The sequence below is a fragment of the Oryx dammah genome, unplaced genomic scaffold, assembly GCF_014754425.2.
Source record: "Oryx dammah isolate SB20612 unplaced genomic scaffold, SCBI_Odam_1.1 HiC_scaffold_21, whole genome shotgun sequence".
Taxonomy (NCBI): Eukaryota; Metazoa; Chordata; class Mammalia; order Artiodactyla; family Bovidae; genus Oryx; species Oryx dammah.
The window spans coordinates 28,406,293-28,425,466 of NW_024070205.1; the positions used below are offsets into that span (position 1 = coordinate 28,406,293).

The 19,174-nt window shown below is 42.8% G+C and overlaps 1 long non-coding RNA gene across 1 annotated transcript; it reads right to left on the minus strand.

Moving 5' to 3' along the window:
- Positions 1-1,272: 1,272 nt before the first annotated feature.
- LOC120880576 lies at positions 1,273-18,698 on the minus strand. The gene is made up of 3 exons (XR_005725060.1): positions 18,684-18,698; positions 14,434-14,437; positions 1,273-1,360 (listed from the first exon to the last, which is right to left on the minus strand). It is a non-coding gene; the product is annotated as an uncharacterized LOC120880576 (long non-coding RNA).
- Between the last annotated feature and the right edge of the window lie 476 nt (positions 18,699-19,174).

Genomic DNA, 19,174 nt, shown 5'->3' on the forward strand with positions numbered 1-19,174 from the left:
AGATTACCTTAACAGCTCTTCCAACACTGACTTGATTAGGGAGAAATCTCACCAATGAGAACAATTCGAGCTAATATATCCTGAACACTTAGTATACACCAGGTGCTACGCTAAGCACTTCACATATTTATCCCTTTTCAACTGTACTCAAGCCGGGTATTGGGCTTCCCAGGTGGTGCTAGTGGTAAAGAATCTGCCTGCCAATGCAGGAGACACAAGAGATTCTTCAATCTCTGGGTCAAGAAGATCCCCTGGAGTAGGAAATGGCAATCTGCTCCAATATTCTTGACTGGAAACTTTTGTGGAAAGAGGAGCCTGGCAGGCTACAATCCATGGGGCCAAACACAACAGAGCACACACCCACACAAGCCATGTATTCCTACTGTGGGTTAGTTCATGGAGAATCGGGTTAATTAAGGGGCCCCATGTCACACCGCTAATAAGTGGCAGAGCTGGGATTTGAACCTAGGCCCCCAGGGCCTGAGTTCTTCCACAATCTACTGTGCCATTCAGTGGAAAGGGCTCTTTCAGACTTTAAATGAGGACTTGTGTGTCCCAAGAGCTGAGAGTGTCCCTGTCAACCCACATGCCCAACAGAAAGTTCTGGATATTTAGACAGCAAGTCCAAAGTTCCCTTTCTGGGACATGGTTAAGTCCAATGGTTAAGACTCCATGCTTCCAATGTCAGAGGCATGGGTTCAGTTCCTGGTTGAGGAAGTTCTGCATGCCATGTGGCATGGCCAAAAATAAAAACCAAAATAAAACACAAAGTTCCCTTCCTGGTGTTGATGAGCCTGGAGCTCGCTGCCAGGGGTCTGTGTGGCTAGGAGCATGGCTGAGAGAGCAAATTCTCAGGCCCTGAATGTTTTCCTAAAAGCTCCTGTGGGAGGGAAGGAGCAGCCATTAGAATGTCAAGCACCTTCTTAAAGCAGAATTGGCTGCACTGCCGAAATCCCAACCTTTCATTTCCTCATGTAAATCCATCTATAAACAGGAAGCTACAAGTGTCTGCTTGGTGGCCTGGGATACCTGGAGGCCTGGTCTGGTCCCAGCCCACCTCTGAGCCACCCAGGGCCTCTCCGTGTATCTCTGGGCTGGACTTGATCTTCATTTACTCCTAATGCTTCCCCCTGATTGGAGGACAAACAGGAGGAAAAAAGAAAGGGGAGGAGTAAGGTTCCAAACGAGCTGAGAAATGACCTTCTAGGGACTTCCCTGGTGGTCCAGTGATTAAGAATCTGCCTCCCAATGGAGGGGACGCAGGTTCGATTGCCTGGTTGGGGAACTAAGATCCCACATGCCACAGGGCAACTAAGCCTACGCATCACCACTACGGAGCCTGCATTCTAGAGCCTGTGGTCTACAAGAGAAACCTACATGCCACGATGAAGACCTAGCACAAGCAAAATAAAAAAATAAGTGACCTTCTACAAGGGCTCTTGATCTGGTCTCTGGTAGACATCTGTCAGGGGGTCTGCCCAGCCTAGACCCTCCTCAGGAGAGAAAGACGTTTGGGACTTGGCAGTAGGTTGATCCATGGCTCCAAAGATCTCAGGCTCTAATCCCTAAGACTCAAGAACATTACCTTACAAGGTAAAGTTTTGCAGATGTGATGAAATTAAGGATTTTTGACTTGAGCTTATCCTGGATTATCCAAGTGGGTCCTAAACCCATCCAGAAGTATGCTTGAAGAGACAGGAGGAGGTTATATACACAGAAGAGGAGACAGTGACCACAGAGACAGAGACTGGAGTGATGCACCTACAAGTCAAGGGACACCCACAGCCACCAGAGCTGGAAGAGACATGAAATCATTCCTCCCTAGAGCGCTCACTGGAGTTCAGTCCTTCTGAAACACCTTGATTTCAGCCCAGCTGATGCTGACTTGGGGCTTTCGGCCCCCAGAATCGTTAAGAGAGTAAGTTTGTTGTTTTAGACCACAAAGCTCATGGGAATTCATTACAGTGACTTTAGGAAACCAACAAGGGACTCAATCTTCAACTCATTAGAGACCAGCCCTTGCTTTGATCTGAATGCTTCTGGACTCATCCTATAAGTGAGTGCTGTAGAAATTGGGGGCTTCCTAGGTGGCGCACAGTGGTAAAGAATCTGCCTGCCAAAGCAGGAGAAACGAGATGTGGCTTCGATTCCTGGGTCAGGAAGAGTCCCTTGGAGAAGGAGATGGCAACCTGCTCCAGCATTCTTGCCTGGCAAATTTCATGGATAGAGGAACCTGATGGGCTACAGTCCATGAGGCTGAAAAAGAGTCGGACATGACTGAGCGCATGCACACACACACATACACACACACATGGAAATTTCATCAATGACCCTATTTGTTTTGTATGTTTGGAAACAATCAAGTAGAAAGTTATTTTATGTTCCTCAGAGAATAGATTGTGGACACTTAGTAGGTAAACTATGGAGCATGGATGCACCTCTGTCTAAAAGCAAGGCAGAGAGAATGTTAGCTGGGAAAGTAGCAATAAGTTATCTGCAATGTTAAAACCAAAGCAGGATGTCACTTTCACCTCAAAATTCCCCAAGGCACACTCATCCTGTTTGTTCACTGGTTCAGACTTATCAGAGCTTTCTATCTATTGACTATTAAGAAAAAAAGAGAGAGCTATAAAGGTAAAAACCAGAAGACCCTGGCCTACCCTTTTCTCTCCATTGTGGTTTTGTTCTTAAGGAAAATATAAGAAAGGCAGGGACTTCCCTGGTGGTCCAATGACTAAGACACCATGCTCCCAATGCAGGGGACCCAGATTTGACTCCTGGTCAGGAATCTATTAATACATTTCATATGCTGCAACTTTAAAAAAATCCCACATGTTGCAACTAAGAGCCGGTGCAGCCAAATAAATAATCTTTTATAAAAGAAGAAGAAAGGCAGAGAAGCAGGGCAAGGGGGGAAAGTCAAGAAGCCACCCACCTGTTCTTGGACCCTAACTGGTCCCAAGGCTATGAAAGAGCAAAGAAAATTCCCTATTAGCACTCCCACCCCACCCAAAAGGAAGAATCTCAGCAGCCATGTCAATGTCCTGTGACCTCCACCCTCTTCCAGTCACAGCTGGTAGGTATGTGTTCACCTGACCCAGGAGAACCAATGAGAAGCTGGGCTGGGCTAGGCTAAGCTCATCTCTCCCAGTTCCTGGAATGGAGAGGCTGGCTGGGCGATGTGGTCTCAGGGAATAGGGGGCCTCTAGTGGGTGAAGCAGGGCAAGTTGCTCAGCAGAGAGGGAAGCTGAGTACTGAAACAGGCAGAGGTGAAGATGAGACTTCAGAGATGACTGTCTCTCGATGACTTTCTGGTCCTTGGTCCTGGTCCCTTGGCTAGCCCTGCTGTACATCTGCTCCTGGGTTCCACAAAAGATGCTGTGTCATGCCAGTAAATTCCCCCTTTTAAGCTCTGATCCTAAATTTAGCCCAAGTTCTTGAAGGCGGGCACTGCCTTTGCATCGTAGGCAGTGCTGGTCTCACAGTGGACACTCTACTTGGTCTCAGTTCTGATTTTCACTTTTCTCAGACTGGTTACAGTGCTGATGAAGGGGAGCCACGAGCAGATGACAGAGGCAGAAGATCATGTTGGAACACGACTGTAACTGCAGCCCAGAACACTGCCTGGTTTGTGTGTGTGCACAGCTAAGTCAGCTGGGTGCACCCACAAATACATATCGAACTCCACAAATACCTTATGAGCCAGGCACCATTCTGGGCTCTGGGGATAGCGTGAAGCCCTGCTCTCCATGGGAACGGGTCTCGCTTGGACTGTTTCCCAAAGTGGGTCCCATGGCCTTGGGTAACAATGATCTTGGTCACTTTGGACTGGCTACTTGCTCTGGATATAATAAACTTGAAAAGCATCAGGCAGCCAGGTGCACAGAGAAAGCTGGTCTGCAAGAAGAGACTCGTGAAAATGGTCCATAGAAAGATCAGCTGGCTGGCCTCCCCTGTTCTGGGTTCTCCTTTGTCTGACTTCATTCACTGCCCTTTGGGTCTATTGGATGCCCCAGGCTGCTTTCAATAAGTACTATTTTTGCTGAAATGAGTTGGAGTGGGATCCTGTTGCTTGCTGCCAAATGTCCTGGGATACCTTGGTTTCTGGGCTTCCTAGGTGGCTAAGTGGTAAAGAATCTGCCTGCCAACGCAGGAGACGCAGGTTCAAACCCAAGGTAGGGAAAATTCCCTGGAGGAGGAAATGGAAACCCACTCCAGGATCCTTGCCTGGGAAATCCCATGGACAGAGGTGCCTAGAAGGCTACAGTCCATGGGGTCGCAAAGAGTCGGACATGACTTAGCGACTGAACGGCAACAACAAAGCCTTGGTTCTGGATGGACACATGTGAGATGGCAAAGCCAAAGTAACCCCGCAAGTGCAGAGCAAAATTGAAAAGGCAACACAGCTTTATCCCTGGAAATGCATGGATCAATCAAGCCAAAGTCCACAAAGGACAGTACTCAAAGAGCCCTTCTGAGGATTAATGGTCTCATTCGTTGCCTTAAGGGCCCTGACAAGGCCCATTTAGCTTCTAGGACAAATCGCACTGAGTATTTAAGTGTAGATGTATGAAAGGACAGCCTCTGTTCTGTCTGCAAGCTCAGAGGGTGAGAGATGGGCTTTCAATCAGGGAGGATTTTGTTTTAATCCAAGCATCGCTGCTTCCTAGAAGGATGCGTGCGTGCTAAGTTGCTTTAATCGTGTTGGACTCTGTGCGACCCTAGGGACTGAAGCCCACTAGGCTCCTCCAAGGGATTCTCCAGGCAAGAATACTGGAGTGGGTTACCATGTCCTCCTCCAGGGGATCTTCCCAACCTAGGGATCAAACCCACATCTCTTAAGTCTTCTGCACTGGCAAGCAGGTTCTTTACCACTAGAAGGATGATCTTGGGCAAATAATTGGATCCTTCTGAGCCTTGATCTCTCTACCAGCAAAATGGAGGTGACTCATTTTGAGATGGGTGCCAGGTAAAGTGCCAAAGTGGCAGCTGCACAGACAGTGGGGGCCATGTGGTGGCTGTGACTAGACCACAGTCCCCTGATGGAGAACTTGAAGATCCAAGCGCTACTACAAGCGTGAGCCTCACAACCATTTCTCTTTTTTTTAGATTTTAATTTATTTAATTAAGTAAATAAATAATAGGCTGCGCTGGACCTCTGTGACTGTGGGCAGGCTCTCTCTAGTTGTAGTGAGTGGGGGCTACTCTCTAGGTACAGTGGCTTCTCTTATTACAGAGTGTGGGCTCTAGGGCTCTCAGGCTTCAGTAGTTGTGGCGGATGGGCTTAGTTGCCCCACAGCATGTGGAGTCTTCCTGGACCAGGGATTGAACCCTTGTCCCCTGCATTAGCAGGCAGTCCTCACAATCATTTCTGAAAACAGGTCTGGGGACAATTCACCAGGTGTGACCAATAGTTTGTAAGGAATCCTCACAGAAAGCCATCTCCAAAGAAACAGATGCAGGGATGCATAGGTAAGGCCAGCTGAGGAAGTCCTTGCAAGGTCAACCTTGCAAGACTTGGTCTTCAAGGTAGATGATGGCAACTCCTATTGCACAGAGTGGACAAGTCAGTCCACTTTGTTTTCAGTCTAATGGCGAGTTGTCAGTGTATTCAGAACTGAGTGGCTGGTACTAAGAACGTGAGCACAACTCTAAGGGTTTTAGCCACCATCTTCCTGTTTGAGTCCCCAACCATATTTCCCTGGATTATAATGGGTAGAAGGGGAAAACATCCTTGATGAGCTGTGTTTGGAAATCCCCAAGTTAAGCAAAGTCCATTCAACACATTTTTATAGAGAACCTACTATGAGCCACATGCACATAGTAGGGATAATCTGCAAAAAAAAAAAAAAAAGTGGATCAAGTCCTGGCTGACACAGAGGCCATATTCTGGGTGGAGCGAGGACAGATAATAAACAAATAAATCAAAATACGATGTCATGGCAGAAAACTAAAAGGATGTGAAGAAAAATGGGGCAGGTGAGGATCACCAATCTGGGTCATTAGGAAATGTCTCCGAGGGAAGTAACACTGAGGAAAAGTGGGAAGTGAGCCACATAAATATCTGAGTGCAGAGAATTCCAGAAAATCTCTCCTACACTTGTGCACATTATGAATCTCCAACCAGATGCTACAGCATCTTCCAAACCCATTTGGCCACTGAAACTTTTCTCCCCACAAAGCATCTTTCAGGGTCAGCTTTCACAGAACATCCTTCAAGGAATAGTGATTGAACCAAACCCAATATTCTCTAGGGGGAGAAACAGGCCCAGAACAGACAAGGATTGGCTGAAATCCTACAGCTCACTGATGAAGTTGTCCATCAGCTTTCTCTCTGTGTGCATTTAGATCGCAGATCACCAGCGAAGGCAAGCTACCAAGAGGTCCCAGCACCTGACGGCAGCAGGGAGAACCAGGTTGATGGGTCCAGGATGGGTCCCTGCGCTTAGAACACCCAGCACAGACCTCCTCATGTCCACTTCCCGTTAGGGAAGCTTGTGCCTCTGATGGGAAGCCTGCCTCCCCTTGTGAGAGCCTCGTGGTGGAGCGGTGGATGCTCTCCAAAGTTCTTGCCACCTGTGAGGGTGATGGTTTGCGAGACACAGCCAGACCATTCAGAGGTACCTTTCACATTGAGCCGACAGGAGAAAGCCATTCCCCCATCTCTTTGCAGCAATGCAGTTAGGCTAGAAAACGACGTCCTAGAGCATGTGAAGCTGGATGGTACCTGACAGCGAGCAGCAGCACATCAGGCTCAGATCCTCCAATAATCGATGGAGGGCAGAGGTCAGGAAACCTGCTCTCTTTGGACACTGTGAAGCAAGCCGACCAAGAGAGGAAGGGAAAGACACAGAAATACAGATTGTGCAATACATAGATACAAATTTATCCAGAAAAGCCACCGGAGAGAACACATATACACCCACACCGGACACCTTTAAAATGTAGCCCTGGCAGCAGAAGTTTCCTTGGGGCCAAGCCAGCTGACTGCTGTGTGTCTCATCAGACCCCCTGGAACTCTGCAGTTTCCAGGAAGGCAGCTAGGTGGATGACTTGCTGATACAAGCCGACCCACTCCCAGACGCAACATGAGACAAAAGATTCTCGGCTCCCACTGACACTGCTAAGGACTCAAGCCAATGCCAGAACTGCATGTTTTGACCTTAGATCAGTGGTTCTTAACCACTGGATTGATTTGCACTGCCCCACCCCCACCCCCCACAGGGGGCATTTGGCAAATTCATGGCTGTAGCGGGAGCTGCTGCTGCTGCTAAGTCGCATCTGACATCTAGGAGAGCAGGGATTCTGCCACGCACCCCCCAATGCACAGGCCAGTCTCCACAACAAAGAGCTGTTCTACCCCAAAGTCAACAGTGCCAAGGTTGAAAAACTCTGCTCTGGACAAAGGAAAATCCTCCTGGTCAGGGAGGACTCGGGTCATAGAGCCTAGCTCCCCAGTGTCAGTTACATCAAGAAGCAGCAGGAGGACTTCCTGGTGGTCCAGTGGCTAAGACTCAGTGCTCCCAAAGCAGAAGGCCTGAATTCCATCCCTGTTTGGGAAACTAGATCCCACATGCCACAACTAAGACCTGGTGCAACCAAATAAATAAATGTGTGTGTGTGTGTGTGTGTGTGTGTGTGTATGTGCGTGCACTTTGTCATGTCTGGCTCTTTGGGACTCCATGGACTGTGGCCTGCCAGGTTCCTCTGCCCATGGAATTTTCCAGGCAAGGATACTGAAGTGAGTTGCCATTTCCTACTTCCAGGGATCTTCCCAATCCAAGGATGGAACCCACATCTCCGGTGTCTCCTGCATTAGTAGGTGGATTCTTTACCACTAGCACCACCCGGTAAGCCCCAAATAAATAGATAAAAATTAAATATTTTTTAAAAGAAACAGGAAACAATCATGCTTGGAGATCAGCCTGAGGGTGCTACTTACCATTTTTAAGAACTTTAAAGAACTGTCACTTTTACAAAGATTGTTTTCCGATCCATGCCCAATGCAGACTATAAATTGAATTCTCCAGGGCATGATATAAACAAGAATCTCTTCCCTTTCTCCTTTTCTCTATTCCCTAGTCCTAACTCTGTGCATTGAAACTTGGAATTTATTAACTGTAATATAAAAAATGTGAGAAAGAAAATAAAGTCAGTAGTAGTTACAAACTCAAGTCAACTTTGAGAAATTTTAGATTATTTAAAAGCCTACTTAGAACTAATGGAAGGGTATGTAACAAAACAACTAGAATACAATTTGGGAAGCAAAAGTTATGGCAATAGGTCTCTCTTATCAGGAAAAACAAAACAAAACAAAAACAATGTCAAACAGTACAGCATGCATCTCAGAGATAAAGTGAAAGTCATTCAGTTGTGTCTGACTCTTTGAGACGCCATGAACTGTAGCCTGCCTGGCTCCTGTGTCCGTGGGATTCTCCAGGCCAGAATACTGGAGTGGGTTGCCATGCCCTCCTCCAGGGGATGTTCCCAACCTAGGGATCGAGCCCAGGTCTCCCACACTGCAGGCAGATTCTTTACCATAAGCTGGGCTCAATGCTGTATACAATTTGGGAGGTGGGTGGGAACGTTAAACCCAAGAAAATGTTCTTAGTGTTTGTCTTCAAGATGTCTTATTTCAGAATGCATCCTCAACAATTGTGTCCAGTGAAGAAAAATCATCAGCATCTACTTTAACAAACCACAAAAGAGAGAAAAATAATATAATAAAGTGATAGCAAGCTCTTTCTTTCACTTTTTTGGTAAAACTTGACAAGCTGTGAATATACGTGTTGATAAAAGAAATTGTGTGAATACTTGATATGAACAAGTGAATAAATGTACCTGCCTTATCTAAATGCTGCCTCTTTCAAAGTTGAACAACAACCACAAAAAAGACAAAAGCTGCATTTTTTTGTTCCTGACAAATTGTCTGTTCTAAAAATCAGATTCAAAGTATGAGTCCGTAAACTGACTTTCTTAACAGAAAAGGACACACTGTTCTAGCAGTTGCCAATGATAAATTCATTTTAGCCCCAAACAAAATATAGGAATATACATCTCACAGGAGATGCTGTGAGCAGAAGAGCACAATAATTTGAATGGTAATGCTAAGTTTGTTGAAAATATCCACTCAATCAATTAAAATGGCAAATAGGAATTGAGACACCCCCCCCCCAAAAATCTAACTGCTATTTAGGATAAAATTTGTTTTTATTGTTTATTTCCCAAGTTTAGGGGAAAAAAAAGTTTAAGACCTAAGATTTTTCCATTGGCCTGAAAGCATTAAAAATTGTCCATTAATCTCCCTTAGGCCAATAATAGAAAGGTCTCAAGGGGAAAAATAGGAGCCAGAAATAAGATTTAAGGAGAAACAGTAAGGAAAAGCACATTCAATGACCAAGTTCTATAGATAGGTTGTAAGCAGATTGGCCCATCATCCTTCTACACGTGTAGCTGAATTCTCAGATGTGTACACTTTTATATGTACTTCTTTTCATTGAATAAACATAGTAGTAAAAGAAATATGATTTTATCTCTATGGATTGCTTCAAGTTAGGGTTTCTCTACTTTGGCATTAATGATATTTGGGGCTGGGGAGCATCTGTATGAAGGGGTGAGACTGTCCTATGCATGGCAGGCTGTTTAGCAGAATCCCTGGCCTCTACCTACTGGATGCCAGTAGCCCTCCCAGGTGTGATGATCAAAAATATCTCTAGACAATGTCAAAAGTCCCTTGGGAGGAAAAATATCCCTAATTGAGAACTACAGCTTTAAGTCTACTGGGGGAAAATAAAGTATGAAGAAGTAGGAAAAAAAAATAGTATCACTGGGTGGTAATTTCCATGTTTGTAAAATAAGAAAGAACGTGAAAGTCGCTCAGTCATGTCCAACTGTTTGTGACCCCATGGACCATACAGTCCACAGAATTCTCCAGGCCAGAATAGTGGAGTGAGTAGCCTTTCCCTTCTCCAGGGGATCTTCCCAACCCAGGGCTTTTTTTTTTTTTTTTCCAACCCAGGGCTTGAACCCAGATCTCCCTTGTTGCAAGCGGATTCTTTACCAGCTGAGCCACAAGGTTGTAAAGGTTGTAAAAGACATCAGTAAGTGCATTTAGTTACAAGGCTGGAAGGGTTTCCCAGGTGGCACAGTAGTAAAGAATCCACCTGCCACTCCAGGAGATGCAAGAGATGTGGGTTTGATCCCTGGGTTGGGAAGGTCCCCTAGAGAAAGTAATAGCTACCACTCCAGTATTCTTGCCTGGAAAATTCCATGGACAGAGGAGCCTGGCTGGCTACAGTCCATGGGGTCGCAAAAGATCAGACACGACTGGATACACACATGGCTAAACTATAATGTTATATGTGGTGAAAATGCTATAAAATGGAGTTTTGTGTGGGAATGGTGCTAGAGCTTATTTTGTCCAACTTCCTTGTACCGGGAAGGAAAACTAAGACACAGAGTTGTTTGTCTAAAGAACACACCAATGCAATATAAACATAGGTGGTTACAATTCATTACCGTGTGGCTTCCACCTGGAAAAACAAAAGCACAGGAGCCAACCTGCATGAACCCCTGAGATAGCGAAGAGTGAGCCTCAAACCAAACAATAACTTCAGTGGGTTGAAACACATCAACACCTTTTTAAATCAAAGATTCCTAATGATATTTTTAAAAACTCACTGGTCACTTTGGCAGTTGCTTCTTAATTTGAATATTGACACATGAAAGGAAAGAACCAATCTCTTAGTCTGCCTTTCCTTAACCAACTTTATTTTATGATAAATAAACAAATGGTTGATGAAGGACTTTAGCTAATAATTACCAAAGGAATAACAATCAGAAAAAAAAAAAAAATCACAAGTTTGTGACCTCAAAGGAAATAACAGATCCAAGGAATGATCCTCAAAGGATGCCAAAATGATTAGGTAAAACATTGATGAGCTCAAGTGTCCACTGATGGGTGAATGGATAAACAAAATATGATGTCTACACACAGCATAGAAACAGTGTTATTATTAAGCCTTAAAAGGAAGGAAATTCTGACACGTGCTACAACATAAATGAACCTTGAGGACATTATGCTAAGTGAAATTAGCTAATGACAAAAAAGGCAAATACTGTATGATTCGTCTTATGTGAGGTACCTAGAGGAGTCGAATTCATAGAGATAGAAAATAGATGGATGGTTGCCAGGAGTTGGGTAAGGGGGAAACAGAGGGTTGTTGTTTAAAGGGTACAGAGTTTGGGTTTTACATGATGAAAAGGCTTTGAAGATTGGCTATACAACAATATGAATATCCTTTACTTTAGCGAACTGTATATTTGTAAATGGTTAAGATGGCAAATGTTATATATGTATATTTTACAATAATTAAAAATAAAATTTTTTAAATTATTGGGGAAAGAAAAACTGATGGGAACTTTGTAATGGCTGGGTCAGTCTTTTAACCCACCACCGATCTTTCAATCTTGATATTGTTAAAAATGGGATGACCAGGCGCTTCCCTCACCAGCGGTTAAGACTTCACCTTCCAATGCAGAAAGAGCACAGGTTCAATCCCTGGTTGAGGATCTAAGATCCCACAGTCTTCCTGGCCAAAAAACCAAAACATAAAACAGAAGCAGCATTGCAACAAATTTAATAAAGACTGTTCCACACCAGTTGATAAAAATGGTCCACACGGAAAAATCATTTAAAATAAATAATAATAATGGGATGACCAAATGTGTGCTCACAGTGTGATGCAGGAAGGCTCACACAGCACCACCTAAGAAGGCCTCTGTCTGGACTTTGATCTAATCAGACTTCTAGATCTAAATATTAGTTAACAGGAAACAAGGGGAAAAGAAGAACAAGTTAATTGAAACCAAGAGGAAGCGATCAGCCAAATCCAGGGTGTGAATGTTCTACAGAACAAAGGAACCAGTTTCTCCAACACATCAGTGGCTGGGGGACAAAAAGGTCAGGGACAGGGAGTTGCTGTTATAGATTAAAAGACATTTCAGAGACAAAACAACCAAATGTAATGTGTGGATCCTGTCTGAATCCTGACTCTAACCAACAGTTAAAAAGATATCTCTGAGAGAATCAAGGAAATGTGAGTATGGACCGAATATTGGATGGTATTCAGGAATGATTACATTTTTAGCTGTGATACTGTTGAAGTGTGGATAATACAAAAGGAAAAAAATCTCTCCTTTCTGTTAGGCAGCCTTTATGGGTGATCAACCCTGAATATTCATTGAAAGGACTGTTGCTGAAGCTGAAGCTTCAATACTCTGGCCACCTGATGCAAAGAGCTGACTCGTTGGAAAAGACCCTGATGCTGGGAAAGAATGAAAGCAGGAGGAAAAGGAGGAAGCAGAAGATGAGATGATTAGCTAGCATCATGGACTCAATGGACATGAATTTGAGCAAACTCTGGAAGATAGTGGAGGACAAAGGAGCCAGTCCACAGACAAAGAAGCCTGGTGTGTCGCAAAGAATCAGACACGACTTAGCAACTAAAAAACAACAAATAGGTGAAATGACACAACTTGTTTTAAATTAATCTAGAAAAAAATTTAAAATGATGTACAACACAATTCATCTCAAACAGACTCAATACTTTCTACATTCTAGAAGGTGATTGGGAAAAAAAAAAAAAACTTGTTTGGTAGGAGGCTATGGGAGAGTTGCGTGGAAGAAGTTGAACCTGAAATGGTTCTTACCTTTTGGGGAAAAAAAAATCAAAAAGGAAGAAAATAGAAATGAAAGATTGGGAAAAGGTTGAAGTTGGATAATGACTCCATGCAGTTAATCACACTCTTCTCTAGTTTTGTATATATTTCCAAAATCCCATAATAAAAAACAATTTTTATGATCCTTTGTATTTCTGTGTCATCTGTTGTGATTCTCCATTTGCATTTCTAATTTTATTGATTTGATTTTTGTCCCTTTGTTTCTTGATGAGTCTGGCTAATGGTTTGTCAATTTTATTTATCCCCTCGAAGAACCAGCTTTTGGCTTTGTTGATTTTTGCTATGGTCTCTTTTGTTTCCTTTGCATTTATTTCTGCCCTAATTTTTTAAGAATACTATCAGCAATTATATGCCAATAAAATGGACAACGTGGAAGAAATGGACAAATTCTTAGAAAAGTACAGCTTTCCAAAACTGAACCAGGAAGAAATAGAAAATCTTAACAGACCCATCACAAGCATGGAAATGAAACTGTAATCAGAAATCTTCCAGCAAACAAAAGCCCAGGTCCAGACAGCTTCACAGCTGAATTCTACCAAAAATTTAGAGAAGAGCTAACACCTATCCTACTCAAACTCTTCCAGAAAACTGCAGAGGAAGGTAAACTTCCAAACTCATTCTATGAGGCCAGCATCACCCTAATACCAAAACCTGACAAAGATGCCACCAAAAAAGAAAACTAGAGGCCAATATCACTAATGAACATAGATGCAAAAATCCTTAACAAAATTCTAGCAATCAGAATCCAACAACACATTAAAAAGATCATACATCATGACCAAGTGAGCTTTATCCCAGGGACTCAAGGATTCTTCAATATCCACAAATTTATCAATGTAATACACCACATTAACAAATTGAAAAATAAAAGCCATATGATTATCTCAATAGATGCAGAGAAAGCCTTTGACAAAATTCAACATCCATTTATGACAAAAACTCTCCAGAAAGCAGGAATAGAAGGAACATACCTCAACATAATAAAAGCTATATATGACAAACCCACAGCAAACATTATCCTCAATGGTGAAAAATTGAAAGCATTTCCCCTAAAGTCAGGAACAAGACAAGAGTGCCCACTTTCACCACTACTATTCAACAAGTTTTGGCCATATCAATCAGAGCAGAAAAAGAAATAAAAGGAATCCAAATTGGAAAAGAAGAAGTAAAACTCTCACTGTTTGCAGATGACATGATCCTCTACATAAAAAACCCTAAAGACTCCACCAGAAAATTACTAGAGCTAATCAATGAATATAGTAAAGTTGCAGGATATAAAATCAACACACAGAAATCCCTTGCATTCCTATACACTAATAATGAGAAAATAGAGAAATTAAGGAAACAATTCCATTCACCATTGCAATGAAAAGAATAAAATACCTAGGAATATATCTACCTAAAGAAACTAAAGACCTATATATAGAAAACTATAAAACACTGGTGAAAGAAATCAAAGAGGACAGTAATAGATGGAGAAATATACCATGTTCATGCATCAGAAGAATCAATATAGTGAAAATGAGTATACTACCCAAAGCAATCTATAGACTCAATGCAATCCCTATCAAGCTACCAGCGGTATTTTTCACAGAGCTAGAACAAATAATTTCACAATTTGTATGTAAATACAAAAAACCTCGAATAGCCAAAGCAATCTTGAGAAAGAAGAATGGAACTGGAGGAATCAACCTGCCTGACTTCAGGCTCTACTACAAAGCCACAGTCATCAAGACAGTATGGTACTGGCACAAAGACAGAAATATAGATCAATGGAACAAATAGAAAGCCAGGAGATAAGTCCTTGCACCTATGGACTTCCTTGATAGCTCAGCTGGTAAAGAATCAGCCTGCAATGCAGGAGACACCAGTTTGATTCCTGTGTCGGGAAGATCCCCTGGAGAAGGAATTGGCTACCCACTCCAGTATTCTGGCCTGGAGAATCCCATGGACTGTACAGTCTGTGGGGTTGCAAAGAGTCGGACACAACTGAGCAACTTTCACTTCACTTCATGGACACCTTATCTTTGACAAAGGAGGCAAGAATATACAATGAAGAAAAGACAATCTCTTTAACAAGTGGTGCTGGGAAAACTGGACCACCACTTGTAAAAGAATGAAACTAGAACACTTTCTAACACCATACACAAAAATAAACTCAAAATGGATTAAAGATCTAAATGTAAGACCAGAAACTATAAAACTCCTAAAGGAGAGCACAGACAAAACACTCTCTGACATAAATCACAGCAGGATCCTAATACCCACCTCCCAGAATATTGGAAATAAAAGCAAAAATAAACAAATGGGACCTAATTAAAAGTAAAAGCTTCTACACAACAAAGGAAACTACAAGCAAGGTGAAAAGACAGCCTTCAGAATGGGAGAAAATAACAGCAAATGAAGCAACTGACAAAGAACTAATCTCAAAAATATACAAGCAACTCCTGCAGCTCAATTCCAGAAAAATAAATGACCCAATCAAAAAATGAGCCAAAGAACTAAACAGACATTTCTCCAAAGAAGACATACAGATGGCTTAAAAACACATGAAAAGATGCTCAACATCACTCATTATCAGAGAAATGCAAATCAAGACCACAATGAGGTACCATTTCACTCCAGTCAGAATGGCTGCAATCCAAAAGTCTACAAGCAATAAATGCTGGAGAGGGTGTGGAGAAAAGGGAACCCTCTTGCACTATTGGTGGGAATGCAAACTAGTAAAGCCACTATGGGGAACAGTGTGGAGATTCCTTAAAAAACTGGAAATAGAACTGTCATATGACCCAGCAATCCCACTGCTGGGCAAACACACCGAGGAAATCAGAATTGAAAGAGACACGTGTACACCAATGTTCATCGCAGCACTGTTTATAATAGCCAGGACATGGAAGCAACCTAGATGTCCATCAGCAGACGAATGGATAAGAAAGCTGTGATACATATACACAATGGAGTATTACTCAGCCATTAAAAAGAATATATTTGAATCAGTTCTAATGAGGTGGATGAAACTGGAGCCTATTATACAGAGTAAAGTAAGCCAGAAAGAAAAACACCAATACAGTATACTAACACATATATATGGAATTTAGAAAGATGGTAACAATAACCCTGTATGCGAGACAGCAAAAGAGACACAGATGTATTGAACAGTCTTTTGGACTCTGTGGGAGATGGTGAGGGTGAGATGATTTGGGAGAATGGCATTGAAACATGTATATTATCATATGTGAATTGAATCGCCAGTCCAGGATTGATGCATGAGACAGGATGCTCGGGGCTGGTGCACTGAGATGACCCAGAGGGATGGTATGCGGAGGGAGGTGGCAGGGGGGTTCAGGATGGGGAACATGTGTACACCCATGGCAGATTCATGTCGATGTATGGCAAAACCAATACAATATTGTAAAGTAATTAGCCTCCAATTAAAATAAATAAATTTATATTAAAAACAAATAAATAAAATATTAACTTGGGGAAAAGAAAACAATTTTTATATAGGCAATCTCAAAGGAACAGACACACACAAAAAACAAACAGAGTATGCTCCAACCAAAGCAGAAGAAAATGAAGAAGCCACAGCTTCCTGAGAAAAAATGCCTCTACCAATTTGAGGGGTTAATAAGTGCAGGACGGAGTGACCACCAGCCCTTCTCTAGTGGTAGTGGCTAAGACTTCATGGCTTCAATGCATGGTCAGGAAATTAGGTCCGACGTGATACAACTAAGACCCAGAGGAGTTAAAGTAATAAATAGAAATAAAATATAATTTTTAAAAAATAAGTGTAGGAAACAGGAGATTAAGATTAGGGCCTTTGCAAAGTGAGTTGGCCAAGTCTATGATTCCCATATTAAGTTGGCATCCTCAAAGATACTATACACCTGGGCAAGAGGAAAACTTAAAAAAAATTTTTTTTCCTGAACTTTCAGAAAAGGGAGCCCATGAAAACCTATCATTTTCAATGTGGCTCTGAAGGGGAAAATTAATAATGGGCTTCCCTGGCAACTCAGTGGTAGAGAATCTGCCTGCCAAGGCAGGAGAGGAGGGTTCAGTTCCTGGGTTGGGAAAATCCCCTGGAGAAGGAAATGGCAACTCACTCCAGTATTCTTGCCCGGGGAAATCCCACAGACAGAGGAGCCTGGTGGGCTGCAGTCCACAGGGTCACAAAAGAGTCAGACACAACTTAGTTACTAAACAACAACAAGATAATAATAATAATGATTATCACCCCAAGGATTTGTAACCATGTGGGTCTGGGGCTCAAGTTTATACTCAATGTATTCAGCAGGAAAACTCCAAGTTGAGGAAATAAATATCAGTGGTCACAGGTTATTAGCATCCCTGACATCCAATTGAACAACAAAAGTCTTCCTAGAGAAAAGTGACCAAGAATCAGACCCTGCAGGATTCCCACAGATTAAATTCAATCAAAAATGAAATCACAATCAAATTACTAAGCATCTGAGAAACAGTAAAAGCTAGAATAAGCAGAAACAACAAATAAGAGGTTGAGACACTCCCCACCTCCACCCAAGGATTTCAAATGTTAGAATTATCAGAAAACAGATTCTACAATCACTATGTATTCAGTACTTTTTTAGAAGAAGGTTTTTTTTTTTAATGAGTAAGGAATGAGACTATAAAAAATGGCCAGGCATTTGACTTCAGGACTTTGGAAGCACAGGAGAGCTATTTGACCCCCTGTAATTTTGGCACTTCTGTTCTGGTGAGAAAAACAGGTTTATGGAGTCAAATTATTCGGGGCATAAACATTCAAGTGCTTCCAGAAGACAAAGAGGAAATGTGAGCAGTGTATTGGGCAGAGAGAACACAGGCTGTGTCTAATGAAGGCAGCCTCTCCTCAGCTCCAGTAGATTGTTGTTCTATATGCAAGAAGAGAGCCTAGGTACTGCCAGATGTTCCTATTTTCTCCAAAAAAGCAAAATACAGATGTTAATGATCTGAACATGTTGGCCACTGCAGTAGACATCTGAAACTTTTGTCACCTAATAACAATTCACCTCTCTTCTAAAATATTATGGTGTTATGATCCTCCTTTGGGGACCTACTTTCTCCGAGTCCCCATCCAATCTCTTGGAGATGGTATCGATTCCACCTCTGGCTACATGGATGGGCCTGTGATTCAAACTCAGCCAGTCAGAGCACAGCAGTCTCCTAGGCCACAATAACTGGCTCAGGAATGGGCTTATGACCCACTCGGAGAAAATGAGAAGCAGTGAGGCCTTTGGGATAACCTTAGGAAAAGAGACTCTCATCTTTCCCTAAGGAATTCAAAGCTGAGAAGATGGAAGGGCTGGAGCTATGGCAGCCTTTCTGTGACTATTATACAGAAATTCTGTCTAAGGTTGGATCTACATGGCTAAAAGCATTCTTGAGAACTAGAGAAAGGCAGAGACCAAATGGTGAAATCATTTAGGCTTGAACCCAGAAGTTCCCTCTAGACTTTTCATTTATGGTAAACAGTGAATTTGCTTTCAAGTTGAAGCCAATTTGAATTGGTTTCCCTCTCACTCCACAGATAAAGGCTTATCCCTTCAGCAACCAATTAAAAGGTTTTTTTTTAACATGCTGGAAAAGCCAAGCAAATGCATCTGAGGGCTGATCTTCAGTTTGCAGTCTCAGCACTTGGCCACCCCCTCCTCTGTACTTAGCTTCTCTTACTAGTCACCTTCTAGCCTCCATTCCTGCTGCTCCTTCCTTATACCATACTCTTCTTTCCCTCCTCTACCTCCTGAATCCCACTCATCCTTCAAACCTCAGGTCAGGGCTTCCCTGGTGGTCCAGTGGTTAAGAATCCACCTGCCAGTGCAGGGGACATGGGTTCAATCCCTGGTCTGGGAAGATGCTACATGCCAGGCAACTAAGTCAGTGTGCCACAACTACTGAAGCCCAAGCACCTAGAGCCCATGCTTCACAACAAGAGAAGCCCCTGCACACCAAAACTACAGAAAGTCTGCACACAGCAACGAAGACCCAGTGCAGCCAAAAAAAAACCACACACCTCAGGTCAAATCTTCCTTTCTTCCTAGAGCCTTTCCAGATACCCCACCCCATCCCCAAACCTCACCCCACTAAATGCCTCCCCCTCCATCCGCAGGTCCCTCTGACCCCCTGATGAGCACTTAGCCCTTCTGATCTGAATCACCCAGCAACATTCCTGTCTCCCCTGCTTCTTGACTGTGATCCAAATTTAGACCCAGAGTAGAAGGGATGATCTTTGAGGCTTAAATTTCATAAAACAATCAGTTCTTAGGAGAAGTCAGAAAACACGGTGAAAGATGAGGATTTGCATGAGGGATTAGAAAGAAAAGAACAATTGTTCTGGGCTAAAGAGAGTGTCTGTGTGGAGTGCGGTGAGGAAGGAGGAAAAATTGGACATATTTAGACCAAATGAAATGATTCAGAG